This window comes from Oratosquilla oratoria, chromosome 7, assembly GCF_046742065.1.
Source record: "Oratosquilla oratoria isolate Oo_2021 chromosome 7, ASM4674206v1, whole genome shotgun sequence".
NCBI lineage: Eukaryota > Metazoa > Arthropoda > Malacostraca > Stomatopoda > Squillidae > Oratosquilla > Oratosquilla oratoria.
This window is the reverse complement of record NC_134783.1, coordinates 39,361,932-39,375,522: the sequence shown is the minus strand read 5'-3', so window position 1 is coordinate 39,375,522 and position 13,591 is coordinate 39,361,932.

Sequence of the window (13,591 nt, the reverse complement as noted above, 5' to 3'; positions counted from 1 at the left end):
TTATTCCTTTTTTCTTTGTCCTTTTCCTTCCCTTCTCCATTACCTTCTCTTCCTACTCATTCCTATATCATTTGCTTGATCATTATCACGATCTCTCTCGCTCTCTCTTTCTCTCTCTCTCACTCTCTCCCGCTGTCTCTGTTTCTCACTCTGTATTTCTCTCGCTGTCTCTCTCTCTCTCTCTCTCTCTCTCTTGTATGTTTTTCTTGATCTTGTCTGTTTTCTTCTCGCCTTATCTTTCGTTGCGTCATTCCCGCGCCGCTCTCTTCCTGTCAGCCCGAGTTATCCTTTTTTATATTTTTTGTTAACATTCTTATCATTATTGTTGTTATTTTATATTTATTACGATCATTAATATTATTATTAATTATTGATATTGTTCTTATCATTGGTATTATTATTATTATCATCATTATTATTATTATTATTATTGCTGTTACTGTTATTATCATCATTATTATAACTATTATTGTTATCATTGTTATTGTTTATTGTTATTCGATTACTCATGGGTTTCAATTCCTTACATTTTTGGTTTAGATTCCATTTCCACGGGCTTTACGACGTTTATTTATTTTTCGCATTTACTATATATACTATATATATATATATATATATATATATATTTATATATATATATATATATATAAAACACAAGAAACCCACAGTCGGAGAAAATAAACTTCGAATAAAAGAATATTCTATATTTCTCTCCCCATCTTTGCTGGGGACAATCGGAATATAAAGTTTTCGTGAGCTCCTGAGAATGGAAACAAATAGACGTGGCGACTGACGCCAGATGGCGCCTGAGCAAATATCTGACAGAGTTATTCATCAACTCAGCTCAGGATAGCTGGTGAGAGGATGGTTGAAATGTCGTATCTACTGTTGGCAGATACACACCCGGGATTACGTGTGTCTATATATATATATATATATATATATATATATATATATATATATATATATATATATATATATATATTGCAGTAATTCACAAGGCGCACGTGAAAATAATATGCTTCTTATTTACCAGTGGTTTCTCTGCATATATATTTAGAAGCTGCGCCCAGGGATTCGAACCCTGAGTTGTGCCGACATAATCACAAAGCCAAGACGCTAGCAACTGAGCCATGAACGGTGCTACTAAAGGGACCGCCGGCCGGTCCCCCGAGGACGCACTGCATGGCGGCGCAGTAGACGTTGTCTCATTTTCACTATATCTTCATGCAGGCGAGTCCTCCGACAAGTTGTATATATTTTAGGGCATACTTTCAATTCATATATATGTATATATATATATATATATATATATATATATATATATATATATATATATATATATTGCCCTCCTTTATGGGGTATTAACTGCCTAAGTTTAATCCAGTAATATGTTAAGAAGGCTTTAGAGGCATCCCTACGAACCAGAGTCACAAAGTATTATTTTAAAGTCGGAGACAGATCCTCTGTTCAAGAAGAATGCTGATCATTATTATACTTCTACCTTCCCTCCTTTCTGTGGCTGCCTTCCTTGCACCTCTCCACGTCATGTCCCCAAGGATAGAAGCGCTGGTTGTCGCCAACGGCGTATTCATCATTAGATGTCGGAAGTTGTGTGTATATATATATATATATATATATATATATACATATATATATATATATATATACATTATATATATATATAATATATATATATGTGTGTGTGTGTGTGTGTGTGTGTGTTTAATATTTTATATTTTTCACATTTATTCGTTTGTCTCGTTTTCTTTCTAGACCACCACCTCCTCCTCCTCTTCTCCTGTCCTCCTTATCGTTCCTCCAGCCTTCTCCTTCCCTTCTCTTGGTAATATCAAAGTTGAAATTATGTTCATATTGGTTACAGAGCGGCTGAGAAATACTGGGTATAAATCGGGTGCGCACACACACACACACACACACACACACACACACACACACACATAGGCTGAAATAATTTCAGTATCGCTGCGCTGCAGGTTGTTACTCTAACACTCGTAGGCGGGGAGTTGGGTGTGTGTGCGTGTAAGGTCACAGCATTACCCATAGATCGGTCATATACGAGCTGTGAGCTCTCTTCCGAGAGGGAAATAGCTGTCGATCACGGGTCCAACACGTGATCCAAAGACCATGGTGAATCACACACACACGAGCTCTGAGCTCTCATCCTGGAGGCTAATAACTGTCAGTCACGAGTCCAACACGTGATCCAAGACCATGATGAATCACACACGCACACACATACAGAAAGGCATAGAAAACAAAGGTACTACGACGCGCGCGTGCACACACACACACACACACACACACACACACACACACACACACACACACACACACGGCTGGACGGCGCAGTGGTAGCGTTCGTAACTGCTCTCTTAGCGGTCCGAGTTTGAATCCCGGCCAGGGTTGAAATGATTTCAGTATCGTTGCGCTGCGAGCCGTTACTCCAACTCTCGTGGGCGGGGAAGGGTGTGTGTATGTGTCAGGTTACAGCATTACCCATAGAGCGGTCATACATGAGCTCTGAGCTCTCTTCTGGGAGGGTAGTAGCTATCGATCACAAGTCCAACACACGATCCAAGAACATTGCGAATTACACACAGAGGCATAGAAAAAAAAGGTGCAACGATACGCGCGCGCTCACACACACACACACACACACACACAGAAAGAGAGATAGAGAGAGAATTGACAAAGCAAGCAAACAAACAAACAAAATGACTACTCCGACAACACGAGAAGCGGCGGCTTTTTATTCGAGGTTTGAGACGAAGCGTGACCAACTTTATACATTTTTTTTTTGTTCGTTCGTTCGAGTTGCTCAATCATAAATTTCCCTGGTTTTTGTCTCGGTTAGTATTTTGTTTCTGTTTCATTCTGTCGCATTTTATTTGTGTCTAGTTCATTTATTTTTTCCATTGTTTTATGCGTTGTCTATTTATTTTATTTATTCGTTTATTTGTTTGTATTAGATTAATGCCCCGTCATTAATATTATTGTTATTATTTATTATGATTATTGTTGATATTATTGTTATTATTTATCATTATTATTACTATTATTATTATTTATTATTATTATTATTGTTATTATTATTATTATTATTATTATTATTATTATTATTATTCTTTTCTTCGTCACAGCCCATCCACTCCCTTCACTCTTTTTGTATCCTAATAATCTTAACCAAATCTCCTTTTCTCTTCCTCTCTTTTCAGGGCCTCTTTTCCACTGCAACCCTCTTTTGTTCTGATGTGTGTACGCGACTCGGCTCGGCTTCACCAGCTGATGGTTAACCTTCACCTCTGGACCACCTGTGAGCAGGTGGTTCCTTTCTTGCTTCTAGTTACCCTTCCTCCCTCCTTCTCTCTCTCTCTCTCTCTCTCTCTCTTCTCTCTCTCTTTCTCTCTCATTTCATTGGATACCCAACACGGTAAAAATTTGTTTACAAAAAAGAAGATCACTCCTAGTATAAGATGAGAAGCAGCATCATATATGGGAATGTGTTGGTGACTTAACATTGGACGATGTATTTGCATAGCTTTGGCATGCACTGGGTCAGTTTTGGATGTCCGCGTGCGCCGTGCATTCCAGGCTGCCTGGAACGGCTGCTGTCCGCCATTGTATGTGTGAGACGCCCTCTCCATCTCCGTTCGTCTCTCTCCCTCATTTTCTCCAACACTCGGCCCTGACCCCTTCCTCACCATCTGGTCCCATAAGCTGATTGATTTTTGACCAAAAGATTCGTTTTCTGGCTGATTCGCTTTGAAGAAGTGGTCTGTGATTCACAGATTTATTTGAATTATATTTTTCGATTGATTGTGTATTTTTGTATTTATTTATTATTTTTTGGGTGTTGCTTATATTTTCATGAAATTTTTGTTCCAGCAGTTGGTATTTTATATCCACTGCTAAGTACACACACATACACACACACACACATACACACACACACACACACACACACACACACACACACACACACACAGACACACACACACACACACACATATATATATATAATATATATATATATATTATAACCAGCGCTTCTGTCGTTAGGGGCAAGTGAGATTTGAAAAGGTCATTAGGAAGGAGGAATATTAGGTCATGTCAAGTTAGAACAAATAGAACTTAACGTAGTAACTACGCTCCCTTTCACCCTAATCCCATTCCCTCTTGGGATCTCTCCCTTGCAACCTCTGTAATGACTCCACCTCCTCTGCTAGATATTGTTCCTTAGGAGGATAGAAACGCTGGTTATATATGGTGAAATATTATTCCCCATTCCCCTTACCATCTCCACTTCCACCTCCTCTTCCACCTCCACTTCCCCCTCTTGTCCCTTACCCCCTTCCCCATGCTCTTTCTTCACCAGTCTTCATCCCCCTATCCTTCCCACTCCCTACTCCCTATTCCAGCAACCACCCTACACTGGTTCCTTATCTAGAGCCACCCATTGGACCCCAGGTAGACATTTAGGAACACTGTACATAGATTTTATTATAGAGTAACAGCATGTAGCCTCTGTCGTAGCGACTCTCTGGAGGGACAGACTCCCCTCCCACCCCCACCCCCGCCTGGGGGAGGGAGTGGGGGGATTGGGGGACGGGGAGGAAGTCTCCTTATCTGCATAATGTGACCAACGCCAGTGATCGTCGAAGTTGAAGAGTGACCAATGTTCGACGCTGGAATGGTAGATTTAACCCGGTCGACCCTCGCCCCCACCCCCTTGGAGACACGAGACGCCAAAGAGGGATTTCCCCCCATCCCCACCCCACCCCCTTCCTTTCCCTTCATCATGTCCCTGACACTTTCCTGTGTGTCCTGTGTGTGTACACACACACACACACACACACACACACACACACACACACACACACACACACCGTGGATAGTCCGTGACCTCTTTATTACCATCTGCTCTCTTCTCGTCGCCTTTCTCTCTTACCCTTTCTCTCTTCAGACCCCGCCTTGCCCCCCTTTCCCCCCGGCCACGTTGTGACTCCCCTCTCTCTCCCTCCCTCCCTCCCTCCTTTCCAGTCTCATCCTTCTGGCGCCATTAGTTCGTCATCCTCCCACACCCCCTCCCCCCAGTCTTCTCTCCCTTTCTGTCCCCCGTCCCCCCCCTCCCCACTACCTGTGGTGGCGCCTCTCCCTACAGATGCTGATCTTAGCGTGTTTCCTCTGCCCAGGTCACCATCTGTGTTTCACTTCCTTCGTCTGTTTGATTGCGTAAGTTTTATGGGGTCAGTATTGTAGGGACTCGCTGACACCCTCTTCCTCCTCCTCCTCCTCCTCCTCCTCCTACTCCTCCTCCTCCTCCTCTTCCTCTTCTTCCTACTCATGCCATTCCCTCTTTCCTTCGTCAAAGTTCTTATCTATCTCCCTCCCATGTCCTCCTCCTCCTCCTCCTCCTCCTCTTCCTGCCTTTCTTAACTTCCTCTTCCTCCCCTGTCTTCTATTCTTCCGTTATCTCCCCGTTCTCTCCCATCTCCCTTCTCCTGTGCTATTTACCTTTCTCTTCTACCCCCCCAACCCTCTCTCTCTCTCTCTCTCTCCTTCCTTCCGTACTTTGTGGTCCTTTTTCTTGTTATGAGTGCCGTCAGTCAATTTAATTCATCTACGTGTGCCCCCTTAATGGGAACGTATTTTTTCCATTTAATTATGGTTGCCGCCAGGTGATTTTATTCATCTCCGTGGCACCTCCAAGTTTGGAAGTGTTAGATAGTCTCCTTGAATGGTCTCTTATTCTTGTTTTCTTTCAACTTTTTTTCTTCATAATTTTGAGATAAAATAAAGTCTATAGGATGGCTTTCTTCGCCCTGTCAGATTGCTCTCATTATCTCCCGTCACCAGACTAGGGTTATCTCTAATCTCCCCACTCCCCTCTATCCCCCTTAGGATGATTCCTCTTCCCCCCCCCGCTCCTTCCCCCCCCCTCCCCCGTCCATCTATCTCACCGTCCTTCCTCACTAGTCAAACCTACTCCAGTCTCTCTCTCTCTTTCTGTTCCTCTCCCCTGCCCCGCCTTGACCAGTGCATGATGCATGCCCCTCCTACTCTCCCCCTTCCCCCCTTCTCCCCATTCCCCCTTCTCCCCATTCCCCCCTTCTCCCCTCACCCTCCCCTTACCACCATTGATCCTGTCTTTCCCTTTTTTTTTCTTCTTCTTCTTCTTCTTCGTATCCCACCTTCCTACTCCACCCCCTCCGTTCCTCGCAGTAACCTTACCATCTTCCTCCTCCTCCTCCTCCTCCTCCTCCTCCTCCTCCTTCCTCCCCATTATCGCCATCACTCTCATCACCAGGAATGCTGTCGTCGTCACCACCACCAGCATCGTTATCACCAGCATTATCACCACCACTGTCATTAGTACTGCCGTAACTATCGCCACCTCTTTACCACAATCCTCGCCACTGTCACCATCACTATCCATGTCACAATCATCACTATCACCATGATCACGATAAGTATTACCATCACTCATCACCATTATTACCATTACCGCCATCATCACTATGAACATCATCATTACCATCACTATCACAACTTTCAGTCTCGCTTGTCCCAAAGTCACTATCCCCTGTGTATACTGTACCCAATCACAGACTGTCGTTCCCTCCCTCTCCCATACCCTCAGTTTTCTTTTACTGCAATTCCCACTCTCATTCTCTTTCTCGTTTTTTTTTTTTCGTCCTATTCATTCCTCGCTTCCCTCCGTCCCTTTCCCCTCCCTCCCTTCCTCCCTCCCTTCCCCTCCACTCACCTTTCCCCTCCTCCTGGCCTTTGCATATTTGTACTCGGAGATTTCTTTCCGCTCGCTCTGTATACAGACCTACCCACCTCCCTCCTCCTCCTCCTCTTCCTTTCCCTCCACCTCATCTTCCTTTTCTCCGCCTCCTCTTCCTTTCCCTCCTCTTCATCTTCCTTTTCTCCTCCTCCCGTCCTCCTCATCTTCCTTTCCCTCCTCTTCCTCCTCATCCTCTTCATCATTTTTCCACCACATTTTCTCCTTCCGTCCTCCTACTCCTCATCTTCCTTCTCTTCATCTTCCTTCTCTTCCACCTCTCCTTGTACGAAGTCCGATCCTTCTCATATCCATCGTCTGTCCCTTCCCTCCTCTTCCTCCCTCCTCCTCCTCCTCCACACACACACACACACACACACACACACACACACACACACACACACACACACACACACACACACACACACACACACAATGGGGACATTCCTTCTTATCGATTTTCTTTCTTCCCTCATCTCTTCCTTTCAATACCTCCATAATTATCATCTCTGTTGCTTTCCCCCCTCAATTTACTCCTTTCTTCCCCCGTCCTCCAGTCTTCATCCACACTAGCCACACTATGCAACCTTTGACCTTGCCTTGCCCTTACGGTGAGACAATAACACATCACATGGACTCCTCTTGTCCTCCTCCCCACACCCTCATAACCCTCCATTTCTTCGGCGCCCCCCCCTCTTCTTGCGTCGGTGCCACGGGGGATTAGTAAAATCGCCTGGCGCCAGGAACAGGACCACCCGGTACGGAAGGGGTAAATCGAACTCCGATGACCTCGGGGTGTCGTTCTTCCTTGTCGCCTTCCTAAGCGGATTAGTGTGGATGGGTACTGATATATGATGTAATAAATTATGCACATGCACGCAAACACACGCTTACACGCACACACACACACACACACACACACACACACACACACACACGAGCTCTGACCTCTCTTCCGGGAGGGAAATAACTGTCGATCACGAGTCCAACACGTGATCCAAGACCGTGGTGAATCACACACACACTGTGTGTGTGTGTGTATATATATATATATATATATATATATATATATATATATACACGTGTGTGTGTCCGTATACTTTTTGGGCAGAGGTTCTCACGTAGACAATTTTCATTGAAGTCAACTGCGCTAATAGCTTTGGCTATTTTGATGTGTTCAATATCTTCAGTTTCAAGAATAACTTTCTATTCTCATACGTTTGAACATAATCATTCGTGATTTCAGTATCATGTGAAAGGGTCTATTGATAGGCGCTGATGGATGCCAACGATTATGTAACAGTCCAATAAAACTGTTAACACACTTCTTCAGGGTGAGAAGAACTATGACTTATTTTAAAGGGCTGCTGTAGGTGAACATTTGGTGAAGAATAATGTCTCATAGCTGACCTATGCTGCGTCTAAAGTGAGATTATTGGGAGGTGTAGGATAGGTCATCGGTAGTCTTTGGGTGAGGTCACTGGGAGTAGGAGAGGTCATAGGAAGAGGTCACTGGGAGAAGTAGGAGAGGTCAATGGGAGTTCGTGGGTGAGGTCACTGGGAGAAGTAGGAGAGGTCAATGGGAGTTCGTGGATGAGGTCACTGGGAGAAATAGGAGATGTCAATGAGAGTTCCTGGGGGAGAGGTCACTAGGGGAAGTCGTCAGTCTCAGCACAGAGTGAATGGTAGAAACTCTGGATTGACTTCTGGTGCATGGTCCTGTGGGCTGGCGTTGTTGCTGGAGGGAATTGATCTATGGTGGGCGTTGTGGTGCAAGGTGCTCCTGGGAGCTCTGACGGCTTCAGTGTTCCAGTAGGGCCTCAGGAGCATCTCGTTCATGTTGGTGAGGAAGGGCATGGCGTTCCTGGGGGCCGGCTGAAGGGAGGGTAAAACCCGCAGCTTGATGCACATTGATGCTGGGAAGTTATGGCTACAACTTCCGCAGTCTGCAGTCTTTTTATAAATTTTCTTCTCGTTGGCATCCATCAACACCTATCAATAGAACCTTTCACATGATATTGAAATCATGAATTATGTTCAAACCTATGAGAATAAAAAGTTATTCTTGAAACTGAAGATATTGAACATATCAAAATAGCCAAAGCTATTAGCGCAGTTGAATTCAATCAATATATATGTGGATTTGGAGACATATCCAATAGATCCCTCTTAATGCATTCTCTGCTCAGAGTCCACGACTGAATAAAATCGCCTGGCGACACCCGTGACAAAGGTATAAGTCCACGTTAGCAGTGAAAGGGAGGATAACATCCGGAGGGGGGAGAGGGGGGAAGTAGGAGTGAGGGGGAGGGAGAATTTGTCATCCCCTAAGAAGTTTTCCATGGCATCAGAGAAGTAATTCGCTAATTTGACTATGTTAATACTTCACGTGCTTTCACCCCAAACAATAGTAATATAATGAAAATTATAATGATTAATATATACATATAACAATAACAATAATATTGGCAATAGTAATTAATAGTAATGATATCAATAATGATAATATAAAAATATAGTAATGGAGGTGATGGTAAATAGTAATAATAAAATAATAAATAATAACAAAGAAGAGGAAGAAATGATAGTAATGATAGCAATAATGATATCATGAAAATGATAGTAATGATGATGATGATGATGACATGCGGAATGGTCTTGTCGGGTCTTTCGTCGTGATTGGTTGAAGCTTCAGCCCGACCGACAGACCGACCGACCGACCGACCGATTGGACTTAATTGAAGGTGCAAGAAAACTTCCCAGGCGAGGAGCTCCTAATGACAACTACCTCCCGTATGGTGTCCGTCCATTTCTTTCTCCTCCTCCCCCTCCTTCTCCTCCTCTTCATCCTCCTCTTCCTACTCCTCCTCCTCCTCTTCCACCTCCTCCTCTTCCTACTCCTCCTCTTCCACCTCCTCCTCCTCCTCCTCCTCTTCCACCTCCTCTTCCTCCTTGTCCCCCTTCTCTTCCACCTCCCCTTTTCTTCCTCCTCCTCCTCCTCCTCCTCCTCCCATCAACCACCCAGGTATTGTTTAATTACAAAATAGTTACCACAGGCTAGTCATTGAAGAGAGCGTCCGTTGCTTTATCACGTTTCTCACGGCGACGCGCGCACACACATGGCTCACATAACACCTAGGAGACAGGGGGCGCGCGTGTGTGTGTGTGTGATTCGCTATGGTTTTGGACCACGTGTTGGACTCGTGATCGACAGCTTATTTAACTGCTTTGACGGGTCTCTTGAACGGTAGTTGGTTAAGGGAGGTGGGTCAACTTTATTATTATTATTTATTTATCCTCTCTCTCTCTCTCTCTCTCTCTCTCTCTCTCTCTCTCTCTCTCTTCTTTCGCCGTATTGATAATAATGGTGAAGTTGTTGCTGAAATGCACAGGTGTGGAGAGGGAATAGGTCCCATCATTTCTCTCTACTTCAGGAACTGTTCCCTGTTGCTATTCCGAAGGTAGCAATGATAAGGCTACCCTCCTTATGTGGAAAAAGAAGTCTGACACTTAAAAAAGGATTATATATGTTTTCATATTATTATTATCATTATTATTTTTACAGCGTTTCGCTAAAAGCCCCAACCATGGAAACGATGTACAGCCAATACTAAAAACCTCGTCGTCAAATGGAGTTTATTTTCTCAGCCCAAAATGGTCTTCAAAGGCACTTATGTTTAATGTTGGTGGTTGACAATCTCCCACCATCTTCTTTGGGGAATGTAGCAAGAAAGGGCGACTTTATCATCCCGTGTATACATTCCTTGTTTGTGTGTGTGTGTTTGAGTGGGTGTTTATGCATTGTGTGTGTGTGTTTATGTGTTTTTGTGTGTGTATGAATGGATGTTTATGCGTGTGTGTGTGTGTGTGTGTGTGTGTGTGTGTGTGTGTGTGTGTGTGTAAAAGTAGAGTAAGTATGTATGCATACGTGAGAATGGAATGTTTATGTAAGCATATGTGTATGTGTATGTATGTCAAAGTAGAGTGTGTATGTATGCATACGTGAGAATGGAATGTTTATGTATGCATATGTGTATGTATGTCAAAGTAGTGTGTATGTATGCATACGTGAGAGTGGAGTGCTTATGCATGCATACGTGTGTGTGTGTGTGCGTTTGCGTGTGCTATTGTGTATGTGTGTATGAATGTGTGTATGTGTGTGTTACTTTGTATGTGGAAGTAGAGTGTGTATGTATGCATACGTGTGTGTGTGTGTATGCTTGCGTGTGTTCTTGTGTATGTGTATGAATGTATGTTTATGCGCGCGTGTGTGTGTGCGTGCGTGCGTGCGTGTGTGTTACTGTATATGTGAAAGTAGAATTGCATGTATGCATACTTGAGCATGGATTGCTTATGTATGCATACGTGTGTGTATGTGTGCGTGCGTGCATGTGTGTTACTATGTATGTGAAAGTAGAGTATGCATGTATGCATACTTGAGCGTGGATGGCTTATGTATGCAGACGTGTGGGAGAGTGTGTGCGTGTGTTTATGTATTTGTATGATTATCTAAGTACAATCGTGTATGCATGTGTGTGGTGCAGGAATACACTTTTTTACTAGTTTTTTTATGTTCTAGTGATTGCCTACGAGTGCGTGCGTACGTGCCAACATGTTCATGCACGCTTGCATAACCGTTTATTTATTTATTTATTTTTCTTCTTCTTCTTCTTCATCTTATTTTCTTTCTCTTCCGTCGCTGGGCGCTGCTGGCGGCGTAATCTAAAGCGTGCTGCTCTCGCATTCGCTTAGTTGTGGGTTCGAGTCCCGCACTCCTATCCGATTCCCAGTTAGTTACCTGACCCCCAGCAGCTCCCAAAGGCGCATCTTAGAGCAGAGGTGACGGCCTCGGCCGCAGCCGCTCAGCGCCTCCTGGCGTATGCCTGTTGGTTACGGCTGTGCACGTGTGTAGCGTGAGAGAGAAGTCGAGGCTTTGTTCCGAAGAATGAGGATTTACATATAATTGCTGGGAAGCACACACACACACACACACACACACACACACACACACACACACACACACACACACACACACACACACACACACACACACACACACACACACACACACACACACACACACACACACACACACACACACACACACACACACACACACACACACTTCCAGGAAACTAATGTTAGTTCCCAGTATTGCTTGCTTTGGCCTTTTGTATGGGGCCTTAGTCACTCCCCCCCCCCCGCGTGTGTTCTCCTCCTCCTCCTTCTCCTCCTCGTCCTCCTTATTTTCATTCCCATTCTCTTTCTCCATCTCCCACATTTCCTATTCCTCCTCTTTTTCCTCTTCCTTCTGCTCTTTCTCTTCCTCCTCTTCTTCCTTTTTTTTCTCCTTCCCTACTCCTACTCTTCCTGCTCCTCATCCTTGTTCTCCTTTTTCTATTTTTTCTTCTTCTTCCGCGACTCCTCCTCCCTCCTCCTCCCTCCTCCACGTCTTCCCCTCTTTCTCATTCACCTCTTACTCCTGTGCTCCCCACGACGCCTTCCGCATTCCTCGTGTCCTCCCCCTCCTCTTCTTCTTCTTCTTCTTCTTCTTCTTCTTTTTCTTCTTCTCCTTCTTTGTCTTCTTCGTCTTCTTCTTCGATTTCGTTTTCTTCCTCTTCTTCGTCTTCTATTTTCTTCTTCCTCTTATTTTTCTTCTTCCTCTTCATACTCCTCTTCCTCTTCCCCCTCCTCCTCTTCTTCGTGCTCATGAAGTCTCCTTTGGTGGATATCTTCTTTCGTCACCCCTTACGTCCTGGGTGGCACTGTTCCTGCCGGCGCCAGGTGATTTTATTCGTCTCAGAAGTGACCCTTGTCCTTCTCGGAATCTCAGATTGCAAAGGAGGGGCATGCAGACAGGAGACCTTTTGGTCCATAACTAGGTCTGATGCAAAAAAAAAAGTAAATAAATAAAATAAATAAATAAGTAAATAAATAAATGAATATAATATTTATATAAATAATAAATAAAACAGTAAATAAATAAATAGGGAAGGTTAAATCATAAACAGACAAACAAATAAATAATATAAAATATCTAATCCTTTATATTCCATGTTGGTAACCCTTCAAAGGATTGGATCCTCTTTTTATCGTGTTATTCTCTTTATCAAACTGTTTCATGCTATATTTTTATGTTAAACTCTTTTCCAAAGGGTTTAACTCTATTTCTCCACGTTAATCTCTTTCCTGAAGGGTTTAATCCTATTTCATCGTGTTTATTTCTTAAAGAGTTTGATCCCATATTGGCAGGTTAACCATGCTCTCGAAGGGTTTTATACCATCTTCCCTTGTTAATCTCTTCCCTAAAAGTTTTAATCCTTTCGTTCAGTCTGTGTTTGCTTTTGGAAACACCTTGGACTCCTTATGAATGAGCATCGATTTTCTCCAAGGAGCTGAAGAAGACGATGGTCTGGAAGCGGAAGTGACGTCATCAAGAACCTTCTTGCCTTCTTAGTGGTTCTAAGAACCTGAAACCCGACCAGCAAGAGGTTCTGCGTGTGTGTGTGTGTCAGATGATTTTTATTACAGTCGCATGCAGGACTCGAAGCTACTGCTCAGCCATCAGTAAGACAACCGTACAGCGCTTTAAGCCTCTCAACCACTGAGGCTTCAAAAGTCTTAGAACTTGGAATCTGATTCCCGGGGTTAAAGATTATCTGATTAATGTTGCTGTCACTAGCGATTTTCTCTCGTGTGTGAATGTGAGTGTGTGTATATATATATATATGTGTGTGTGTGTGTACGTTTACGTATGTATGCATGTTTATCGCTGTCAGT